Genomic DNA, 23178 nt, shown 5'->3' with positions numbered 1-23178 from the left:
GAGTAAAAGCTAGCCAAAAGAAAACAAGAAAAGAGCAAGAGAAAGACAACTTGACTTCCTTCTTTTCTCTCCCTCTCCCTCTTCTCTTGCCGTGACATTAAATGGAGAATGAAGGGGATTCATTCCCCCTTGTTCTCATCATAAATGATGAGAATAAATTAGAAAATAAAATAAATAAAAGAAAATAGAAAATGGGTTAAAGGAGAAGGAAAGCAAAAAACCAATTTTGCTACCTCTTCCCCCTTAATATAAAAAAAAAAGATGATGTAAAGGGAAAATTCTATTTTTCCCTCATCCTCCCTCTCCCTCACCGAACCCTCAGTCCCCTCTCCTCCATCTTCGGCCCCAAGCCAAGGTTTTCTCCTAAGAAAGCCTAAGATACAAGGAGGACTTAGCAAGGGAATCAAGGGAAGGGAACTAGAAGAAGAGGCTACTTCTTCCATCATCACACCTTAGATCCACAAGCGAAAAGTATGTAAGCTTCCCCTCACCTGTGGTACAAGGCGTTTTATGTTCTTTTCAGATTTTATGAGGATTAGAAAACCTAGAATAGAATTTAAGAAAAATCCGGCCAAAGAAGAGTTTTCAAATCTAGGAAGGTTTAAACAAGTCCTCATTTCATGATATTTTTCTATGCTATGTAGGAAGGTTTTCCTCATGTTTTTATACCTATATGATGCTTGGTCAGAGGAGTACCTAACCCTAGAATTTCGGCCAAAAATATTTTAAAGAGGTTAGGGAAATCATTGTTTAACCAAACTAGTACAAGATTCCCTCCATGAATTACTAAGGGTCTTTTATTGGTTTTTCTTGCTTGAAAGTTACTTGGAACCAAAAGAAATCCACTCATATGTTTCGGCCAAGAAAAGAGCTTAGGGTTAGGAAGACCTTTAAATTTAAGTAACCATGTTTATATGATAGAATATAGAGTTCTCTTAAAGAATTGCATGTGGAATATTGCTAGAAATTCATGAACTCTTCATTAAGATTTTCGGCCATGATAAGATGGATAGCTTAGAAAAGCTTAAACAAAATTTTAACATGCTCAAGACCTCTGTGATATTAAGATATGAAAGTTGTTTAATGCTCTCATGCTTAATTAGGGTATAGAGAATTTAGTTACATGATATATGACATGTAAGATCACAAGGGTCCTAGCTTGTTTATGAACCAAATTTGTATATGATGTTCTTAGTAATTTTTGCCATGAAACTTACTTAGGTTTTCCATGCTTTAGGCCACTTAAAACCTAGTTTAGAGATTGGTAGGTTTCGGCCATGAGGAAAAATAAAAGAAAAGGAAAGAAACCTAGGAAGCCTAAGACACAATTCACATGTATGTTTATTATGCTTGTCTTTATACATGCTATGAAACTTGTATGACTTCCTATGCTTTTAGGCTATTTGAAGCAAATTTAAACACTGATGAGTCTCGGCCAAGTAGGGTTTAAATGACCTAGAGGCCTTAGAATTGAAACCAATTGTGTTAAAAATGCTTCTTATGGAAATATGATAATATGTTGATTGTGTCACATGCTTGTATAATTTTTCCATGACCTAAATGGACCATTGTATGTTTCGGCCATGAAGGGATAGATGCCCTAGAAACCCTAGAACAAAAATTAAATATGCTCATGTCACTCTACATGAAATATGATAAGTAGAAAGCCAAAGTTCTCATGCTATATGTTGTTTAATGACCTAAAATGAGGCTAGGGTAAGTTTCGGCCATACCCATTGTATGATGCCTTATTATGAATTTATACATGATGTTAGTTCAAGTTCACATGCTTGTATGCTTACTTTTGGCCCTAATGAATACTTGTTAAATTTCGGCCATGACATATGTTAAGGGCTTGAAGAACTTAGGAACTAGCTCAAATATGCTTACTATGTTACTTGGAAAAAATGCTATAAATATGGTTTAAGGTTTCCATGCTTTCATGACATTTGGGACCTTGTTTCACACCTGATAGGGTTCGGCCACATGAAGTTTAGGGACTTGGAGAACTTAGAAACCAAGTTAATCATGCTTATAATGCTTCCTATGAAATTGATGTGATGATAATTTAGGTTCCACATGCTTGGAGGTTGTTTTTACCTAAATTGAGATCTAAGGGGGGGTTCGGCCATGATAAGAACCCAAGGGATTAGGAAGCTTAGAACCCAAGCTAACTATGTTACCATGTTTCTTATGATAGTATAATCACATGATACACCCTTATGCTTAAACATGTGTGCTTGTGATTTATACTTTCCATGATATGATATGTGCTTAGAAATATGCATGCTTCGAAGATATGCTATGTGCTTAAAGTATGCATACTTTTATGATATGCTATGTGGATAGAAATATGCATGCTTTGATGATATGCTATGTGCTTAAAATATGCATGCTTTCATGATATGCTATGTGGATATAGAATATGCATGCTTTGATGATATGCTATGTGCTTAAAATATGCATGCTTTCATGATATGCTATGTGGATAGAAATATGCATGCTTTGATGATATGCTATGTGCTTAAAATATGCATGCTTTCATGATATACTATGTGGATATAAAATATGCATGCTTTGATGATATGCTATGTGCTTAAAATATGCATGCTTTCATGATATGCTATGTGGATATAAAATATGCATGCTTTGATGATATGCTATGTGCTTAAAATATGCATGCTTTCATGATATGCTATGTGGATAGAAATATGCATGCTTTGATGATATGCTATGTGCTTAAAATATGCATGCTTTCATGATATGCTATGTGGATAGAAATATGCATGCTTTGATGATATGCTATATGCTAAAAATATGCATGCTTTCATGATATGCTATGTGGATAGAAATATGCATGCTTTGATGATATGCTATGTGCCTAAAATATGCATGCTCTCATGATATGCTATGTGGTGAAAATATGCATGCTTTTATGACATGATGTATGCCTAAGTGATGCATACTTTTTATGACATGATGTATGCCTAAGTGATGCATACTATTTATGATATGATGTATGCCTAAGTGATGCATACTTTTATGACATAATGTATGCCTAAGTGATGCATACTTCTATGATATGCTATGTGACTAAATGATGCATTTTTATACATGCTACTTTACTTTGTAAGGCTTGTACCAAGGGTGGGCTCCTAATCAACCCCTAGGCCTTTGGCTGTGTGATCCAGGCTAGTAAAAACAAAGGGATGGGCTCCTTAGTACGCCCCTAGGTCTATGGCTGTGTGATCCGGACCTAGTTCCTAGTATGATTCAAGACTTGCTACCTTGGATATACTTAGGAAGCACGCATATCTACATGATTTATCTATGTGTGGTACAAGCCGGGGCCCTGATTATGTTGATATTATGTTCAAGTATATATGTAAGAAGAAATTGTTTTAAAGATCATGAGACATACACATGTTTTTCGGATACATGTTTTCAAATCATATTGCATATACCTTATGATCATGTTGTGATGATGCTATGATTTATGATATGCCATGATTAGATATGATTATGTTATGTTTCATGCTATGCTTTAAGAGCTTGATATGCCATGCCACCTTATGATGATACTATGATATGACATGATTAGATATGATTATGTTATGTTTCATGCTATGCTTTAAGAGATGATATGCCATGACTAGTTGTGATTTTGTTATGTTGCATGATATGCTTAAAGAGTATGATATGTTATGCCATGACTAGTTGAGATCATGTTATGTTGAGACATTCTTTGATCATGTGATGATTTTCGGTTTTAGTGAGTAGGAAAGGAGCTAACTGAGCCATGAGTGCTCATAGCTTACTTTCCTTGTACCACAGATAAAGGAAAAAGCTGGATGAGCTAAAGGAGCAGCAGGAGAGGCAAGGAGATGTGTGTGGCAGTGGCTAGGCAACCAAATAAGAACCTGCTTTAAAAACTTTTAAAGAACTATGCTTTGGTATCATGAATTGTAGACCGTATGTGTGACTTGATGTTATGTTTCTACTAATTTTGATATCATGTTATTGATGCCATGATAGTGTAGTTCGGATTTGATGAAAAGAAAAACAAAAGAAAAGTTTTTATTAAACTAAGAAAATTATTTTAAGTCTTCCCCTATTTTAAAAAGAAAAATTTGTACATGGAGTATCGTAGCCCCGTCCCTTAGGGTTAGCAGGGAGGGCGGGCGTTACAACTAAACTGTACGTGTGATTCTAATTGCACTGCATAAATGTTACATAACCATAAAAATCATTTGATATAGTCATCTAATAGAAGTGCAAAAAGCGTTATCTACGTAACATAAATGGTAACATCTTGAAACAATATGGTGGCTCTTAAATTTCTTATTAAGTAGAATTTTCATTCTATGTCACTGCATACAAAGCTTCTATTATAAATCATGCAAACATTATTTTTCCCAGTGATCAAGCAGCATTAATTCTAAAAGGTACAATCTAATGCAAACGTTCCCACACAAGTCCAAGAATGTGACACGGAGCAGGGAACAAAATAACTCAGAATGTGACACAAGTCCAAGAGTTTACATGCTCAAACCAAAAGGGCAAAATAATATTTTTTTGCATATTATTCAGAATTAATCCAAAAAAAATCCAATATCATTGAATATTAATTATGAGTACCTGACAGAAAAAGTAATAACTTAGTTAACACACAATGAGATGGAAGAGGAAGAACTGTGAACTCCTTTTTATCTAGATTTTGATTAGCTACTAATTTATAACTATTTCAACACAATAGGAGCAGCTCTTGCCTTATCAATCAGCAACCAATTCATCTCTATACATGAATTACATGTCTAGTTGCAATCAATACAGGAGCATAATGAGAGGTAGAATTAACTTCAAAATTTAAACACAAATAGATGAGTTGAGAAGAACTTTGCTAAAAAGATTTTGCGATCACTGTTACATCTTACAAGTAAATCCTACACAAAAAATAAACCTGAGTAACTTGGGTAAAGTACCTAGCCTAAGGATGAAAAGAATACACTCCGCTACTTTCTTTAAGGTGAAAGCATAAACGGAAAATGTGCAAGTGAACATACAAGATCAAAATGATTACCAAGAGACGTTGTCTTTCCCCCTCCATTAACGCCAACAATCATAATCACTGCAGGTTTTCTGGTTGCACATGGAAATCAAAGGCTTTGCAATTGAGTCCAGTTTGGATGAAAGACCAATTGGATAAAAATACATGAAGAATAATTCAAAGTCTAGAACCTAAATCCCAGCTGAAGCTTTGTCTTACTGCCCTTGCTTGTCAACAACTAGAGCACGCTCGTCTTCAAAGCCTCCTAGATATTTGTTAATGAGCATTAACTTAGGCAGTTACTGAAGGGGAAAAACCTACAAGGAAGATGCTAAAGAAAGAAAAAGTTCACCTTTATCTCACTTCCAGACTTCAGCTTCCCCGCTAGTATATCTTCCCGAAGGCTGTCCACGATCTTGAACGAAATTTTTGGGCCGAAATCAGACACTAAAAGTGACTACAAGAAAAATTCGAATGAAAATCAAAGTCAACTCTTCCCACTGCATGATCATCCTTTTTTTAGCCACCTCTTCGAGCTCATCCAGAACTCGGTCGGTGTCGGCGAGGTTCCAGTAGAGGAGGAGCTCATCCACAACGGAGAGACTCTCACGCGTCTTGGAGAATCCGGAGAAGAGCTTATCAACATCGCTCTTGGCCTTCTCCTTGATGAGGCGACCCAGCCGGGTGAAGTGTTAGTTAGAGTTCTAGAGCCAATCATTTGATGATTGTATGGACTCATGTATATCATATTCTTGTATATATATATTAAGGCATTTGGTTTTTGGTTGTTATGCTTATTTATATTAGTGCCAGATAAAATAAGTATAGTAACGTCCTTGAGTAGAAGGTTCTTACCTATATCAATCGATTGGTTGAATCGATAGTGAGATAATATAGGGAACACTACTCTAAATTATTCTGAGTCGAGTATTAACATTCAGGGACAATGTTAATACAATAAGACTAGCATGTAGGTCAACTCGATGACTTGATCTCACAAGTCATGGATATGGAGATATCAAGTTGACACATGGGTATGCATTGGAGAATGTATACTGAATGACCCACCATGAGAAAGTATCATGGATCGTTATATGAGTGTCATATACTTTCTCATGTGGCTATTAGTATGACTACTAGTCCTTAGACCTGAAGTCACCATGGATCCCTACATAAGGAGTTATGTACTTTGGTTTCATCAAACGTCACCCATAACTGGGTGGACTATAAAGGCGATTACTGGGTATATAACGAATTATGTAGAGGGATGTGAGTGATATATATGGGATCTATCCCTCCCATATGACGGGAGCAACATCGGTATTCTTGATAGAGTGAGACCACTAAGTGCATGGCCATGCCCAAATGAGTCAACATTAGATGTTGAGCTCATTTGATCGAGTGAGTCTACTTGGAGTTCAAGATTTAGATTGATTAGAGGATGACACGGTCTATGCCTCATATTAATCAATCTAGATGTCTAGGATAGAAGGACACTTGTCATATATTGTGAGGAGTCACAATTAGTAGTCACAAGGTGATGTTGGATCTCGACATTCTTGTAACTTGGGTAGTAATGATGTGTTGCTAGATACCGCTCATTACTTATGCTCCTAAATGGGTTTAGGGCATTGCCAACATTACAAGAACCTATAGGGTCACACACTAAGGACAATTAGATGGAGATTTGGTTCATACGATGAACCAAGAGGATTAGATTCATTTGATGAATCAAAATGGATTAAGAGTAATCCAAATTGGGCTAATTGAGTTAGACTCAAATTGATTCATGTATTTAATGAGTCTAATTTAGATTATGACTCATTAGATCAATTTAATTTAATGAATTAGATTCATTATATTAAGTTGGCTTGAATCAAATGATTTGATTAGATCAACCATGAGAGAGATTGAGTCAAGTTTGACTTGACTAGAGAGGAAGAGGAAGAGTCAAGTTTGACTTGACTCTTTGCCACATCATGAGTGAGGTGGCAAGATGTGGACCAATAGTGTTGTTCCACATCATCTTGCTTTGCCACCTCATGGAGGTTACAAGCCTCCATTGCATTTAATGTGGGTTGGCCACATTAAATGAGTGGAGGTTACTCATTTGCCACATCATTGTGAGGTGGCAAGATGTGGAACAATGGTAATGGTCCACATCTTCATGATGTGCCACATCATAGGAGTTACACAACACCTCTTAATGGCCTCCACTTAATTGTAATTAAGTGGAAATGAGGGTTACACAACCAAATGTGGCCGGCCACTTTAGAGGTGGGAATGAAATTCATTTTTCATTCAACTCCTCATTTACTCCTTCTTCTTCCTTGTGCTCTCTCCTTGCTCTCCCTCCTCTTCCTTGCCGTGACCTATCAAGGTGCTAGCACACCTTTGTTTAGGTTTTATCCATCAAGAATTGTTCGTGTGGATACTTCTAGAGGACCGACGCTTGACGGTCTAGAGATCCGGCAACTCCTTGGACGAGCGGGAACGCAAAAGGGCACGCTTCAAGGTATATTCTTAACACATAGATCTAGGAGTAGATCTAAAATATTTAAAACTCGTACTCGTAATTTTTCATTCGGCTTTCCTTGCACGGATCTACGGCTTTGGGTGATTCGGGGTTTCCGCGACGCGAAAAGCGATTTTCGCGGCCCGAAAAACCCAACAGTGGTATAAGAGCCACGTGCAAGGCTTGTACGAGTTTAATTTTTGGTTTTATGAAAACTAAAGTTTCTGTAATTTTCTGTAAAATTATGATTTTATAGTTTTTATGGGTAATTTTTCCGTAGAAGCGAAGCACAAGTGTCTCGGCACTTGTAGGCTTCGGCTACCGGAAAGATTTTTCCAAAACGGCTTCGTTTTGCCCCAAATCCATTTGGGACAGCGGGCTTGGGTGCCATTAGATCGCAAAGGAGCAACTCACGATGGTTAGATCGTGGGTAGGGGTACTGCCCCTAACCCCGCAAGGGGATTTGCTCCGCGATTGCACCCGAAATCGCTAAAAACGAACCCGTCGGGAAGATTTTTCCGAAACGGCAATGTCTCGGCCCAAATCGTTTTGGGACAGCGGGTTTAGGTGCTGTTGAATCGCAAAGGAACCCTCGCGATGGTTAGATCGCGGGTAGGGGCGCTTCCCCTGGGCCCCGCAAGGGGATCCGTTGAAACCGCTAAAGGGGACCGCCGGGAAATTTTACTCGTAAAAATTGTAAAAATTAATTTTAAAATTATAGAAAATTATGAAAATATATAATTTTGAATTATATATAAATTTTGTGATAGTCATGGCCCAAAAACCCAATATGATTGGATTGTGTTGTAATTCATAATACGGCCTGCGTGCCGTTATGTGTTTGCGCGTGTTGTATGTTTTTATTTTTTTTTTCCGCGACCTGCGCGTCGTGCCTTCTCTTATATTATTGTTGTAAATTAGATTTAGACTCGAATGTAACTCGAGTTTCAAATTGTAATGTACAAATTGGAGCGGTGGAGGGTCCACACGAGACGGAGTTCCGAGGCGGGCACGAGCAACACAAGGTGGTCAAAGGGAGGAGCTTGGAGAAGCTGTTGACCCTAGGTTGACCATTCGATCTTCTCATTGGCTTGAGAAGATCGTAGTAGGGCCATGACTAAATCACAAATAGATTAATTAGTTAATTGCTTATGTATATGATGCATGTTTAATAAGTAATTAATTAATTAGTGCCTTACGATTAGATTAGATCTAAGTCGTGCACATGATGCACCCTTGCGATTAGATTAGATCTAAGTCGTGCACAAGATGCATCCTTTTCGATTAGATTAGATCTCGATCGAACCAACTCTAATGCCTAACCGTGCCGTGATACCTATCACTACCTCGATCACATGTATTGTTGAATCTGCCAAAGCAGAGCAATACATATTATCTTGGTAGGGTACGGAGGGACAATCTTGGTCCCGCCTATCAACGCATGGGTGAATACAAACTCAATTAGATTGAGTATTCCTAGTTGCTCGGTTAGATCGAGTCAACTATAGGCATTCTTCCAACGGTTGGAAAAGATAGGTCAAAATCACATCTATATTAACTCTCGGGCGTATTAGCCAAAGCTAACTCGAGTTTTAATATAAATGCGGATATTGATTTTATAAACAAGAGTTGCATAGAGATGTAATTGGTAATCGTTACCTACCGATCATACTAAGCCTTGGGCGTATTAGCCAAAGCTAACTCAAGGGTTAGTATGATGTGGATCTTGTCCCACAAGAATTATAGTATTCAGTGGGAGCATCATTTACTTAAAGGCCTAATTAAATGATTTTAAAAGAATATGATATTTATTTCTGCAAATTTTCTGTTGTAGATAACCATGACGCCGAATACGAACTCTTTCTCCCTGCATTCTGTCCTTAAGAAGGACAAGCTCAACGGAGCAAATTTCCTGGAGTGGTACAGGAACCTGAGAATAGTTCTCACTCAGAAACATAAACTGTATGTTCTGGAGCAGTCCATTCCGGAGGCTCCTCCTGCCACTGCCACGCGAGCTGACCGGGATGCTTACAAGAAGCATCAAGATGACGCATTAGATGTGTCCTGTCTTATGCTCGCAACCATGAACTCTGAGCTTCAGAAGCAACATGAGTTGATGAGCGCTTACGATATGGTTGAACATCTTTGTCACCTATATCAAGGACAAGCAAGGCACTGGAAGAGGAACTCCAAAGAATACCTGGAAGATCTTACGAAGAAGAGAAATAAGATTTCTACTTCAGGTATACATGTTATAGAAGTCAACCTCTCTATTTCTTCATCTTGGGTATTAGATACCGGATGTGCTTCGCACGTTTGTACTAATGTACAAGCGCTGAGGAATAGTAGGGCATTGACGAAGGGTGAGATAGACCTACGAGTAGGCAATGGAGCACGAGTTGCTGCTATTGCTGTAGGAACTTAACATCTATCTCTTCCCTCTGGGCTTGTACAAGAATTAGATGATTGTTGTTATGTGCCTGCCTTGACTAAGAACATTATATCAGTTTCTTGTTTGGACAAGAAAGGATTCTCGTTTATAATAAAGAACAAATGTTGTTCTGTCTATTTAAACGATATGTTCTATTGTAGTGCACCTCTGATAAACGGACTCTATATTCTAGACCTTGAGAGCCCTATCTATAACATAAATACTAAGAGGTTCAAGTCAAATGATATGAACCAAACCTACCTCTGGCACTGTCGCTTAGGTCATATAAATGACAAGCGCTTATCCCAGCTCCATAAGGATGATATGCTGGACTCATTTGATTTTGAATCATATGAGGTATGCGAGTCATGCCTACGAGGCAAGATGACCAAGACTCCCTTTAGTGGGCACAGTGAGAGAGCAACTGATTTGTTAGGACTCATACATAGTGATGTATGTGGCCCTTTCAATGTCGCTGCTAGAGGCGGTTATAGATACTTCATCACATTTACTGATGACTTCAGTAGATATGGTTATGTGTACTTGATGACACATAAGTCCGAATCCTTTGAAAAGTTCAAAGAATTCAAGAATGAAGTACAGAACCAGCTTGACAAGAGTATTAAAATACTTCGATCAGATCGAGGTGGTGAATACTTAAGCCATGAGTTCCGTGACTACTTAGCTGAGTGTGGGATTTTATCTCAACTCACTCCTCCTGGAACACCACAGTGGAATGGTGTATCCGAAAGGAGGAATCGTACCTTATTAGATATGGTACGATCTATGATGAGTCACACAGATCTTCTGACATATCTATGGGGATATGCTCTAGACACGGCAGCTTTCATTCTCAACCGAGTTCCATCCAAGGCCGTGATAAAGACATCATATAAGATATGGACTGGGAGAGATGCCCAGGTGTCTTTCATGAGGATTTGGGATTGTGAGGCTTACGTATGACGTCAAGTCTCAGACAAATTAGGACCCAAATCCGACAAGTGCTATTTCATCGGATATCCCAAGGAAACTAAGGGATATTACTTCTACATTCCCAGTCAGCACAAGGTAGTTGTGGCAAAGACTGGGGTCTTTTCAGAAAGGGACTTTGTTTCTAGAAAGACTAGTGGGAGCACGTTCGATCTTGAAGAAGTTAAAGATGCGAATACTAGCACTGAAGCCTCGATGGAAGTTGAACTGGAACCACAAAGTGTTGTGGATGATGTTCCACAAGGAGTTGGGGAACAACAACCAGTTCAAGTAGACATACCTCTTCGCAGGTCTGATAGGGTACATCATCAGCCTGAGAGATACTCATTTCTCTTATCTGACCATAATGACATTGTGCTCATAGAGGATGAGCCTACCACCTATCAGGAAGCTGTGATGAGACCAGATTCTGAGAAATGGCAAGAGGCCATGAGATCCGAGATGGAATCCATGTACACCAACCAAGTATGGACTTTGGTTGATCCACCTGAAGGAGTAAAACCCATTGGGTGCAAGTGGGTCTTTAAGAGAAAGACTGACATGGATGGACTTATCTATAAGGGTCGCTTTGTAGCTAAAGGTTTCAAGCAGATTCATGGTATTGACTATGATGAAACCTTTTCTCCAGTAGCGATGTTTAAGTCCATTCGGATCATGCTTGCTATTGCAGCCTACCATGACTATGAGATATGGCAGATGGATGTCAAAACCGCGTTTCTGAATGGAAACCTACTTGAGGATGTGTACATGACACAACCTGAGGTTTTTGTAGATCCACAGCATACTAGCAGAGTATGCAAGCAGCATAGGTCCATTTATGGACTAAAGCAAGCTTCTCGGAGCTGGAATCTTCGATTCGATGATGCGATCAAACAGTTTGGTTTCATCAAGAACGAAGATGAGCCTTGTGTCTACAAGAAGGTTGTAGGGGGCGTAGTTGTCTTCCTCATACTGTATGTGGATGACATACTGCTCATTGGGAAGGACATCCCTATGCTTCAGTCTGTCAAGACTTGGCTAGGGAGTTGCTTCTCAATGAAGGACTTAGGTGAAGCATCCCGCATTCTAAGGATACAGATCTATAGAGATAGATCTAAGAGATTGCTTGGCCTAAGTCAGAGTACATACATTGACAAGGTACTCCTTCGGTTTGCCATGCAGAACTCCAAGAAGGGATTTCTGCCGATGTCACATGGCGTGAGTCTTTCGAAGACTCAAGGTCCCTCTTCTAGAGAGTAGAGAGACCGCATGGATCAGATCCCTTATGCCTCAGCCATAGGATCAATCATGTACGCCATGCTATGTACTCGACCTGATGTCTCGTATACTTTGAGCATGACGAGCAGATACCAGTCAGATCCAGGTGAAAGTCACTGGATAGCGGTCAAGAATATTCTTAAGTACTTAAGAAGGACTAAAGAATATTTCTTGATATATGGAGGCAATGATGAGCTAACTGTAAAGGGTTACAGTGATGCCAGCTTCCAGACCGATCAGGATGATTACTGATCGCAGTCAGGGTTTGTGTTTTGCTTAAATGGTGGTGCTATCAGCTGGAAGAGTTCGAAGCAGGATACAGTAGCTGATTCTACAACAGAAGCCGAGTACATTGCTGCATCAGAGGCAGCAAAGGAGGCAGTTTGGATCCGTAAGTTCATCACTGAACTTGGGGTGGTTCCTAGCATCGCTGACCCAGTTGAGCTCTATTGTGACAACAATGGAGCTATAGCACAGGCGAAGGAACCTCGCTCACACCAGCGGACCAAGCATATACTACGACGCTTCCATCTCATTCGAGAGATTATCGATACAGGAGATGTGAAGATTTGCAGAGTACCTACAGAGGCTAACATCGCAGATCCCTTGACCAAGGCTTTGGCACAGAGGAAGCATGATGGTCACACTAGGTCATTAGGCCTTAGAGCCTATACTGATTGCCACTAGTGCTAGTGGGAGATTGTTAGTTAGAGCCCTAGAGCCAATCATTTGATGATTATATGGACTCATGTATATCATATTCTTGTATATATATATTAAGGCATTTAGTTTTTGGTTGTTATGCTTATTTGTATTAGTGCCAGATAAAATAAGTATAGTAACGTCCTTGAGTAGAAGGTTCTTACCTATATCAATCGATTGGTTGAATCGATAGTGAGATAATATAGGGAACACTACTCTAAATCATTTCTAGTCGAGTATTAACATTCAGGGACAATGTTAATACAATAAGACTAGCATGTAGGTCAACTCGATGACTTGATCTCACAAGTCATGGATATGGAGATATCAAGTTGACACATGGGTATGCATTGGAGAATGTATACTGAATGACCCGCCATGAGAAAGTATCATGGATCTTTATATGAGTGTCATATACTTTCTCATGTGGCTATTAGTATGACTACTAGTCCTTAGACCTGAAGTCACCATGGATTCCTACATAAGGAGTTATGTATTTTGGTTTCGTCAAACGTCACCCGTAACTGGGTGGACTATAAAGGCGATTACTGGGTATATAACGAATTATGTAGAGGGATGTGAGTGATGTAGATGGGATCTATCCCTCCCATATGACGGGAGCGACATCGATATTCTTGATAGAGTGAGACCACTAAGTGCATGGCCATGCCCAAATGAGTCAACATTATATGTTGAGCTCATTTGATCGAGTGAGTCTACTTGGAGTTCAAGATTTAGATTGATTATAGGATGACACGGTCTATGCCTCATATTGATCAATCTAGATGTCTAGGATAGAAGGACACTTGTCATATATTGTGAGGAGTCACAATTAGTAGTCACAAGGTGATGTTGGATCTCGACATTCTTGTAACTTGGGTAGTAATGATGTGTTGCTAGATACCGCTCATTACTTATGCTCCTAATTAGGGCATTGCCAACGTTACAAGAACCTATAGGGTCACACACTAAGGACAATTAGATGGATATTTGGTTCATACGATGAACCAAGAGGATTAGATTCATTTGATGAATCAAATTGGATTAAGAGTAATCCAAATTGGGCTAATTGAGTTAGATTCAAATTGATTCATGTATTTAATGAGTCTAATTTAGATTATGACTCATTAGATCAATTTAATTTAATGAATTAGATTCATTATATTAAGTTGGCTTGAATCAAATGATTTGATTAGATCAACCATGAGAGAGATTGAGTCAAGTTTGACTTGACTAGAGAGGAAGAGGAAGAGTCAAGTTTGACTTGACTCTTTGCCACATCATGAGTGAGGTGGCAAGATGTGGACCAATAGTGTTGTTCCACATCATCTTGCTTTGCCACCTCATGGAGGTTACAAGCCTCCATTGCATTTAATGTGGGTTGGCCACATTAAATGAGTGGAGGTTACTCATTTGCCACATCATTGTGAGGTGGCAAGATGTGGAACAATGGTAATGGTCCACATCTTCATGATGTGCCACATCATAGGAGTTACACAACACCTCTTAATGGCCTCCACTTAATTGTAATTAAGTGGAAATGAGGGTTACACAACCAAATGTGGCCGGCCACTTTAGAGGTGGGAATGAAATTCATTTTTCATTCAACTCCTCATTTACTCCTTCTTCTTCCTTGTGCTCTCTCCTTGCTCTCCCTCCTCTTCCTTGCCGTGACCTATCAAGGTGCTAGCACACCTTTGTTTAGGTTTTCTCCATCAAGAATTGTTCGTGTGGATACTTCTAGAGGACTGACGCTTGATGGTCTAGAGATCCGGCAACTCCTTGGACGAGCGGGAACGCGAAAGGGCACGCTTCAAGGTATATTCTTAACACATAGATCTAGGAGTAGATCTAAAATATTTAAAACTCGTACTCGTAATTTTTCATTCGGCTTTCCTTGCACGGATCTATGGCTTTGGGTGATTCGGGGTTTCCGCGACGCGAAAAGCGGTTTTCGCGGCCCGAAAAACCCAACATGAAGAACCCAGTTTGCCCGGCGGCGCACCGAAACCGAGCTGACGAAGAGACTCCCTTGGAAACGAAGACAGAAAAGGATGCCGCTGAAGCAGGAGAAGAGACTCCCCTGGTAATCATTCTTGGACAATTTATAACATTCTTAGTTATAAATTTTCATTCTTTTTGTATAATCTAAAAGGTACAAATAGGGGACTGAAATGGGGTGGCCAATGTTCCCTGCTCCGTGATATCGATCTGGGACTCCTGTCCCCAACTTATAACCCGCGTAAACGTGATTGCCTGCTGATCAATACCCAATTCTTGTAGTTTCCCTTGAGATAGATGAAGAAGACATCTACCAAGAATAGCTCTCGATCCCTTTGCATGGCCATGGCCTGCAAAGCATCATGGCGCAGCTTCTACGCTCTGCTTCTGCCGCTACTCTTCCTCCTCCTGTCCCAGGCTGCTGTTAAAGCTACGGGGCAGCAGCAGCAGCAGTGGAGCCAAGAAGCTTGTGCTCCCTTCTCTTGCGGTCTGTTCCACGACATCAGCCACCCATTTCGTCGAACAACTGATCTGCCTCAGTGCGGGGATCGGATGTACGAGCTCACCTGCGACGGCGACAAAGCCACCATCTCCATCGGCTCCACACACTACTTGATCACTCATCTATCTTACAAAAGCGGCACGATCCGCTTGGTGGATCTGAAGTTTGCGAGTGGAAGCTGTGGCCTCCCTTCCCAATCTTTGTCACCCTCCGATCTTTCAAGCTCTGGCTTCGACCATTACCAAAATGGTTGGTAGGCAAGTTTCATGAGTTGTAGCAGAAGAATCGAGGCCCAGAGTTTGTATCAGCTTGTTCCTTGCTTGAGCAACAAAAACAACACTTTTGTCTATGTCATTGTTGCAGATAAAGGAAATAGTTTGTGGTACCTTTATCCATCATGTCATTTTGTGTCGATGATTCCAGCGGCAGAAGTGAGGAGGCACTAGTGAGGAGGCAGCGAAGATGGATGAAAGTCGAGGTGGCGAGGAGGAGGCGCTGGTGAGAAGGAGGCAACAAAGATGGCTGAAAGTCGAGGCGACGAGGAGGAGGCGGTGAAGATGGCTGAAAGTAGAGGCCGCGAGGAGGAGGTGGCGAGGCCGAAAGTTGAGGCGACGAAGAGGGCGGCGAGGAAGGAGGCAATGAAGAGGGTGGTGAGGAGGGAGGCGGCGAAGAGGGCGGTGAGGAGGGAGGCGGCGAAGAAGGCGGTGAAGAGGGTGGTGAGGAGGGAGGCGGCGAAGAGGGTGGTGAGGAGGGAGGCGACGAAGAGGGCGGTGAGGAGGAGGCGGCGAAGAGTAGGGTTTTGGGAAAGAGACAAAAAAACAAGGCATAAACAACACTTAATAGACAGAAAAATGACGAAGGAGAAAAAGTGGCGAAAGAAAAAACAATCGCATTCAACAACACTTAATAGACAACGGTTTTTAAAAACCGTTGTCGTAATCCCAAAAAAGCGTACATAGACAACAATTTTAAAAAATTGTTGTCGTACCCTTTAAAAACCGTTGTTGTATCCCCAAAAAAACATAAATAGACAACAGTTTTTAAAAACCGTTGTCATAGACCAAAAAAATTACTAAAAGACAACAGTTTTTGTTAAAATCGTTGTTAAAAGGCAAAAAGACAACGGTTTGGTATAAAATTGTTGTCGTTTGAGTGTTGTTGAATGACGTTTTTCTTGTAGTGAGCTAAACTAGCCTTTGTTGTAGTGCCATGGAGTCTTGATCGACCAGTAGAACAGACTCTGTTAATTTCCTGTATTGAGAGACAAACCGATATAGAAATTCAGGGTGATTGGCGAACTCAAATCATATTATATTTACAGCAAGGTCTTCTTCCGAAAGATACAGAACAAGCCAGGGTATTCAAGAAACGAGCTGCTCAATATACTATGGTGGGAGAGCAATTATATAAAAGGGCTTTTTCCAGACCCTTGCTCAAGTGTGTGGGCACAGAAGATACACAATTTGTTTTACAGGAGGTGAATCAAGGTTCTTGTGGTAGTCATATAGGAGGAAGATCTTTGGCTCATAAAATCCTCTTAGCGGGATATTTCTGGCCTACTCTACATGAAGATGCCGCTAAACTGGTAAGAACTTGTATTTCTTGTCAAAAGCATCAGAATATATTACATCACCCTACCCAGTTATTGAGAACCTCTATAGTCTCGTGTCCCTTTGATCAGTGGGGTATGGACATAGTGGGTCCATTTCCTATGGCTGCTGCACAGAGGAGGTTCTTGTTGGTGGCTGTGGATTATTTCTCTAAATGGGTGGAGGCAGAACCACTTGCTAGGATTACAGAAGACGCAGTCATTAAATTCTTATGGAAAAATATAATCTGCAGGTTCGGCATTTCTCATAAGTTGGTCTCTGATAATGGAAGGCAGTTTCAAGGCGATAGAATCCTAGACTGGTGTCAAAGTTATGGGATTACCCAGGCCTTCACCTCTGTAGCTTACCCGCAAAGCAATGGTCAAGCAGAAGTAACTAATAGGGAGATTATTAGAGGACTGAAAACTAAGCTGGATCATGTCGGAGGTAGCTGGGTAGACGAGTTACCCAGTGTTCTCTGGGCATATCGTACTACACCTCGTGAAGCTACAGGAATCACTCCTTTCCAGTTAGTCTATGGAGGAGAAGCAGTGATCCCCATTGAGGTAGGAGTAGAGTCTGACAGAAGACAATTGTTTGATGAGGATAATAGAGATCGACGACTTATGGAGCTGGACCTGATCAAGGAAATAAGAGATAAAGCTGCTACTCGTCTTATATCTTATCGACAGCGGATGAGACAGAATTATAACAAAAGAGTCATCCCCAGATTCTTCCAAGTAGGGGATTTGGTTTGGAAACGAGTTAAGCCTGTGGGAGATGTCAGTAAGTTGGCACCACAATGGGGAGGGTCTTATAAAGTGATAGAAAAGCTCGCGTCAGGCTCATACTATCTCCAAGATGCCGAAGGAAATGTTGGAACGCCCTTGGAGCGCTAATCATTTGCAACCCTATCGAGCCTGATTTGATCCTACTGCTTTAAATATGTTCACAGTGGTGAATTGAGATACTTGCAGTTTATGTACTTTGTTTCTTTTGATGAAAGCCAAGCAAGATAAATATTGACACAGGAAATAAATGTGGTTCATACAAATTGATAAGTATCAAGAGAAGCCTCCTTTCTATTTTTCAAGCAATAAAATAAGGGGAAATCCTAAAGGCTTATTCAGCTCCCCTCAAGGAATTATGAGCCAACATGAGGTTAGCCCAAATATTATACTTTCGTATAAAACAAAGTCGATCGGGAAATTCTATGAGGTAACCCGGACGGGCCTTCATAGGAAGAACCGGAGACTCTAAACTATTCCAGAGAAAAAGTCGATCGGGAAATTCTATGAGGTAACCCGGACGGGCCTTCATAGGAAGAACCGGAGACTCTAAACTATTCCAGAGAAAAAGTCGATCGGGAAATTCTATGAAGTAATTCGGTCGGGTCTTCATAGGAGAAACCGGAGACTCTAAACTATTTCAGAGCAAAGTCGATCGGGAAATTCTATGAAGTAACCCGGACGAGCCTTCATAGGAAGAACCGGAGACTCAAAACTATTCCAGAGAAAAAGTCGATCGGGAAATTCTATGAAGTAACCCGGACGGGCCTTCATAGGAAGAACCGGAGACTCTAAACTATTCCAGAGAAAAAGTCGATCGAAAAATTCTATGAAGTAACCCGGACGTGCCTTCATAGGAAGAACCGGAGACTCTAAACTATTCCAAAGAAAAAGTCGATCGGGAAATTCTATGAAGTAATTCGATCGAGTCTTCATAGGAGGAACCAGAGACTCTAAACTATTTCAGAGCAAAGTCGATCGGGAAATTCTATGAAGTAACCCGGACGGGCCTTCATAGGAAGAACCGGAGACTCTAAACTATTCCAGAGAAAAAGTTGATCGGGAAATTCTATGAAATAATTCGGTCGGGTCTTCATAGGAGGAACCGGAGACTCTAAACTATTTCAGAGCAAAGTCGATCGGGAAATTCTATGAAGTAACCCGGACGGGCCTTCATAGAAAGAACCGGAGACTCTAAACTATTCCAGAGAAAAAGTCGATCGGGAAATTCTATGAAGTAACCCGGACGGGCCTTCATAGGAAGAACCGGAGACTCTAAACTATTCCAGAGAAAAAGTCGATCGGGAAATTCTATAAAGTAATTTGGTCGGGTCTTCATAGGAGGAACCGGAGACTATAAACCAAAGTCGATCGGGAAATTCTATGAAGTAATTCGGTCGGGTCTTCATAGGAGGAACCGGAGACTATAAACCAGAGTCGATCGGGAAATTCTATGAAGTAATTCGGTCGGGTCTTCATAGGAGGAACCGGAGACTAAAAACCAAAGTCGATCGGGAAATTCTATGAAGTAATTCGGTCGGGTCTTCATAGGAGGAACCGGAGACTATAAACCAGAGCCGATCGGGAAATTCTATAAAATACATCAGGCAAGTTTTCACAAAAGAAATATGAGATTTCAAACTAGCGCAAGGCATAATTAATCAGGGAATCTCCTGGCTTCGAAGCCTAATTAAGCAGGAATTGAGAAGGGATTCTATACGAGAGCCCAGATATATGAAAGTCTTTATTCAAAATCCGGCTGGGATATTATACTCAGCCTGAAGATCAATAATTTTATACAATTCCGTATCCAGTCTCAACTAAGATCATTCATCCTCGGGGAGATACAAAGCATACCAGATGTTACTTAAGGAAAAATCCATCAGGACAAGGCTTAACTCTGAAAGATGAACAAGGGATTTTCTAATAAAGTTTATATTTAGCAATCAAAAGCATGTCAGGAAGGGGTATTCTTAAACTAGCATAAAGAAAAAGCAAGTAAGTGTTAAAGTTTTCTTACACCTTGCAAGTACTTAATTACTCAGTATCAACTGCACTTTTTCCCACTGTCAGTTCTTACTTTACAAGTTTTTATGAATAATTTCCTTAAACATTTGGAAAAGGGCCTTTCAAATCTGAGGGTAGTTCTTCATTAAGCCTGCGGCGATTTATGAAAGAAATGGGAGGTTCCCTGGGTAGATATCCACCCTCTTTTAGCTGTTGGAGAACTCCCAATACGGAATGATTTAGCGCACCCACTATCCTGCGAACAAATTCCCAGACAAATGCTGGGGACTGTAAGTAAGCTTGCCGCCATTCTTCCCACCGACTCTTTTCCTGCTCCTTATAATTCTGGAAATCAGCTTGCAGCTTTGTGTTTTGTTCTTTTAAAACATCCTTCTCCGATCTTAGCTGTTCCAATTCCTTCTGGATCAGTGATAATTCATTATCTTGAGCTTTCCTCAGCTCTTGTTCCTGTAGAATAGTGAAATCATGAGAAGCAAGGTCCTGAGCTTGGCCAGAAAGACAGGCATTATAAAGCTTCTCTACTTTCTCTAAAATAAGACTTTTCTGAGAAGCATCTAAGAGAGCTTTCTCTTTTAGGGCGATCTCCAATCGAAGACCGGAATGCAGTCGATCCACCTGTAATTCTAAGGTTTTTCTAGCCAGCTCTTTGTCTTTTAATAGTTGCTGGCATTCTTCCAACTCTTGTTTTAGGATCCCCAATTGTTGATCCTGTAAGGCCACCTTCTCTTGTAATTGAGGCAGGTCACTAGTAGAAGAAGGAGGCGCGGCCCTCAATGTTTCCAATTGAGTTTTTAACTTCTGGTTCTCCTGATCTTTAGCTATGAGTAGCTGGTCAATTTGTAAACTTGAGGCAAGTAACTAAACAAAAAGGCAAGGTAATTATGAATCAGTAGACAAAATTGATAGCATGTAATCAAAAATGCTTACTGCTATTGCCTGGCGATTGTGACGATCAGCTCGATGAGGAAGACTGAGGCCCCTTAGCTGCTCTTGACCTTGTGACCAAGATTCAGTTAATAAGCCCTGTAGTTGTAACGAGCCATAGCTAGACGGTTCAGAGGGTCGTCCCAATTGAGAAGGAAGACCCAAAGCTTGTCTGAACAAAGGACGGGGAATGGAGGACACAGGAGGTAGAGAAGAAGAAGAAGACACAATAGGAGGAAAAGCAGAAACAAGAGGAGCAGAAAAATAAGTAGATGGAATCGATGGTAAGACAGGGGAGGGGAATTCAACAGCTGAAGGACTAATATTTGGAGAAGATTTCCGACAAGGCGTCCGTTTAGCTCGAGACCTAGAGGCCAAGGGGGGCAAGGCCAATGCCAAAGGAGCAGAAAACGCAGGAGGAATATCATCCTTCTCAGGAGCAGAAATCGGGGAAGCTGAAACAATAGAAGAAGAAGGGATAAGCAGGCCAGGTCTCATCATCCTAAGAGCAGGATTAGAGATAAGATGAGTGGGAGCTGTCGGGGCCTTACCTCTCTCAAGAGAGATGGGTGCTGGGATAAGAGGAGTTTGCACAAAAGTACCAAAGAAGTCTCTAAAAGGAGAAGTTTTAGTAAGATTTGGCTTCTGAACTAAGGTAACAAAAGGCTCTTCTTCTTCCTCTTCGGCAAGTGAGGCAGCCTCTGCCTATCGTTCTTCCTCTGAAAGCAATCCCAGAGTAGAGGGATTAGGATCGGATCGGCGGGTATGTAACCATTCCTCCCCAAGGCTATTGATAAAAGACTTAGTCATAGCAGAATTTTTATACATGAAGGCTGGAAGAAGAGCATCAGCTGCAATATAGATAGCAAACACCATTATCAAAAAAGGATATGCTAATTAGTATAGGCAAGACAAAATAATTATACCTACCAAAGGAACTGTTCAAGAGAGTGTCAATGTGGCCTATCCCGAAAGGAAACATCAAACCCTCTTCGATCAGATGCGGCAAACTGAACTTTGCCCCTCGCAGTTTAGGTAGAGCAGACGTGACAGAGGGATCATTGAGAAGACCATGAGTGTCAGGAAGCGGGGGTAGGTCATGTATCCATTGAATTGGAAATGGAGGAGGAGAGGGAAGACGCATATAAAAAAAAAATTTATACCATTCACCTTGAGGGGGAATGCGATTAAACAGAATGGCCTTGGGACGAGACTGAAACTTAAAAACACCAACATCTACCCGACGAGGGATGAAGAAGTGATGGAAAAGATGAGGAGACGGCGGGAAATCTAACAGTTTGGATACTCCAACGAAGCCTATTAGAATGGAAAAGGATTGAGGGACGAACTGGTTGAGCGGGATAGCAAAATAACGGCTAACCTCACAAAAGAAAGGGTGAAGGGGAAATCTGAAACCTTGCAAGACTTGGTCCCTGAAGATGGAGATGCATCCTAAGGGAGGAAGGTGAGGACCCTCATGAGGAGCAGGACGGATAATGTAAGAGGGAAAATCATAAGTTGCCTGCAGGTCCACTTCTTCTGTATCTATGAGGTTAGAAGAACACAAGAGGAACCATGCCGGAGAAGAAACCGCCATAGAGAGAAGGGGTTAAAAGAAAAGGAATTGAGAAGTGAAAAGATGAACAGAAGGAAGCAGAAGAAGATTCCGTAAACCCTTATCCCTCTTCTAGTCCTGTGCTAAAACCTCTAAACAGAAGAGACGAAAGGGAAAAGGAGAATAAAAGGTGCTTAGAATGTCAATCGTCATAAATAGGTAATAATATCAGAGAATAAAATCAAGGGAAAGAGATGAAGTCAAATAAACTTCCTCGGAAAAGGTGTAAAGTTTCCTTAGAAGTAATTTTTGAAGAGACTTCATAAAGACAAAGCCAAAATTAGTATTATAAGCATAGGCTCAAAGCATGGGTGTAGTATAATATAAGTTGAGCATCGGATATTAATCAATAGGTGAAACTGGGTTAAATCAAACCATCCTGATAAATCGACTGGGACAAAAAGCAACCCAGATCCGTTGACTAAAGACTCAGTATAAGCCATCGCATAGGATGTGTAATGTTAATACCCATAAGACCTGACAAGGAGGTAAATCGGTCGATTAAGATAAATCGACCGATATCGGAAGTCTCATCGAAATATCGGGCGGTACTTATATATCGGCCAGGTTATTGGAGAATTAGTCGTAGGGAAAGATTGAGCATGGATACGCCAAGTGACATTTGGTACATTTACATAAAACCGACAAATTATCTAAAGATAAAGTAAGATTAGCAATCCAGAGATACCGTTCAGAACCACATAAGTTTGTCGGAGGATCATGGCAAAGTCTCGATCCCCCTTTTTTACAATAACCGGAAATTAAGTTAGAGTTAGTTTTGGGTACAAA

General features: G+C 40.6%; 1 pseudogene; it reads right to left on the bottom strand.

The window, feature by feature from the left end:
* Positions 1 to 4922: 4922 nt before the first annotated feature.
* LOC122050462 lies at positions 4923 to 15290 on the bottom strand (annotated as a pseudogene).
* Between the last annotated feature and the right edge of the window lie 7888 nt (positions 15291 to 23178).

This window comes from Zingiber officinale, chromosome 3A (genome assembly GCF_018446385.1).
Source record: "Zingiber officinale cultivar Zhangliang chromosome 3A, Zo_v1.1, whole genome shotgun sequence".
Taxonomy (NCBI): Eukaryota; Viridiplantae; Streptophyta; class Magnoliopsida; order Zingiberales; family Zingiberaceae; genus Zingiber; species Zingiber officinale.
This window is presented reverse-complemented; position numbering and strand designations above follow the sequence as displayed.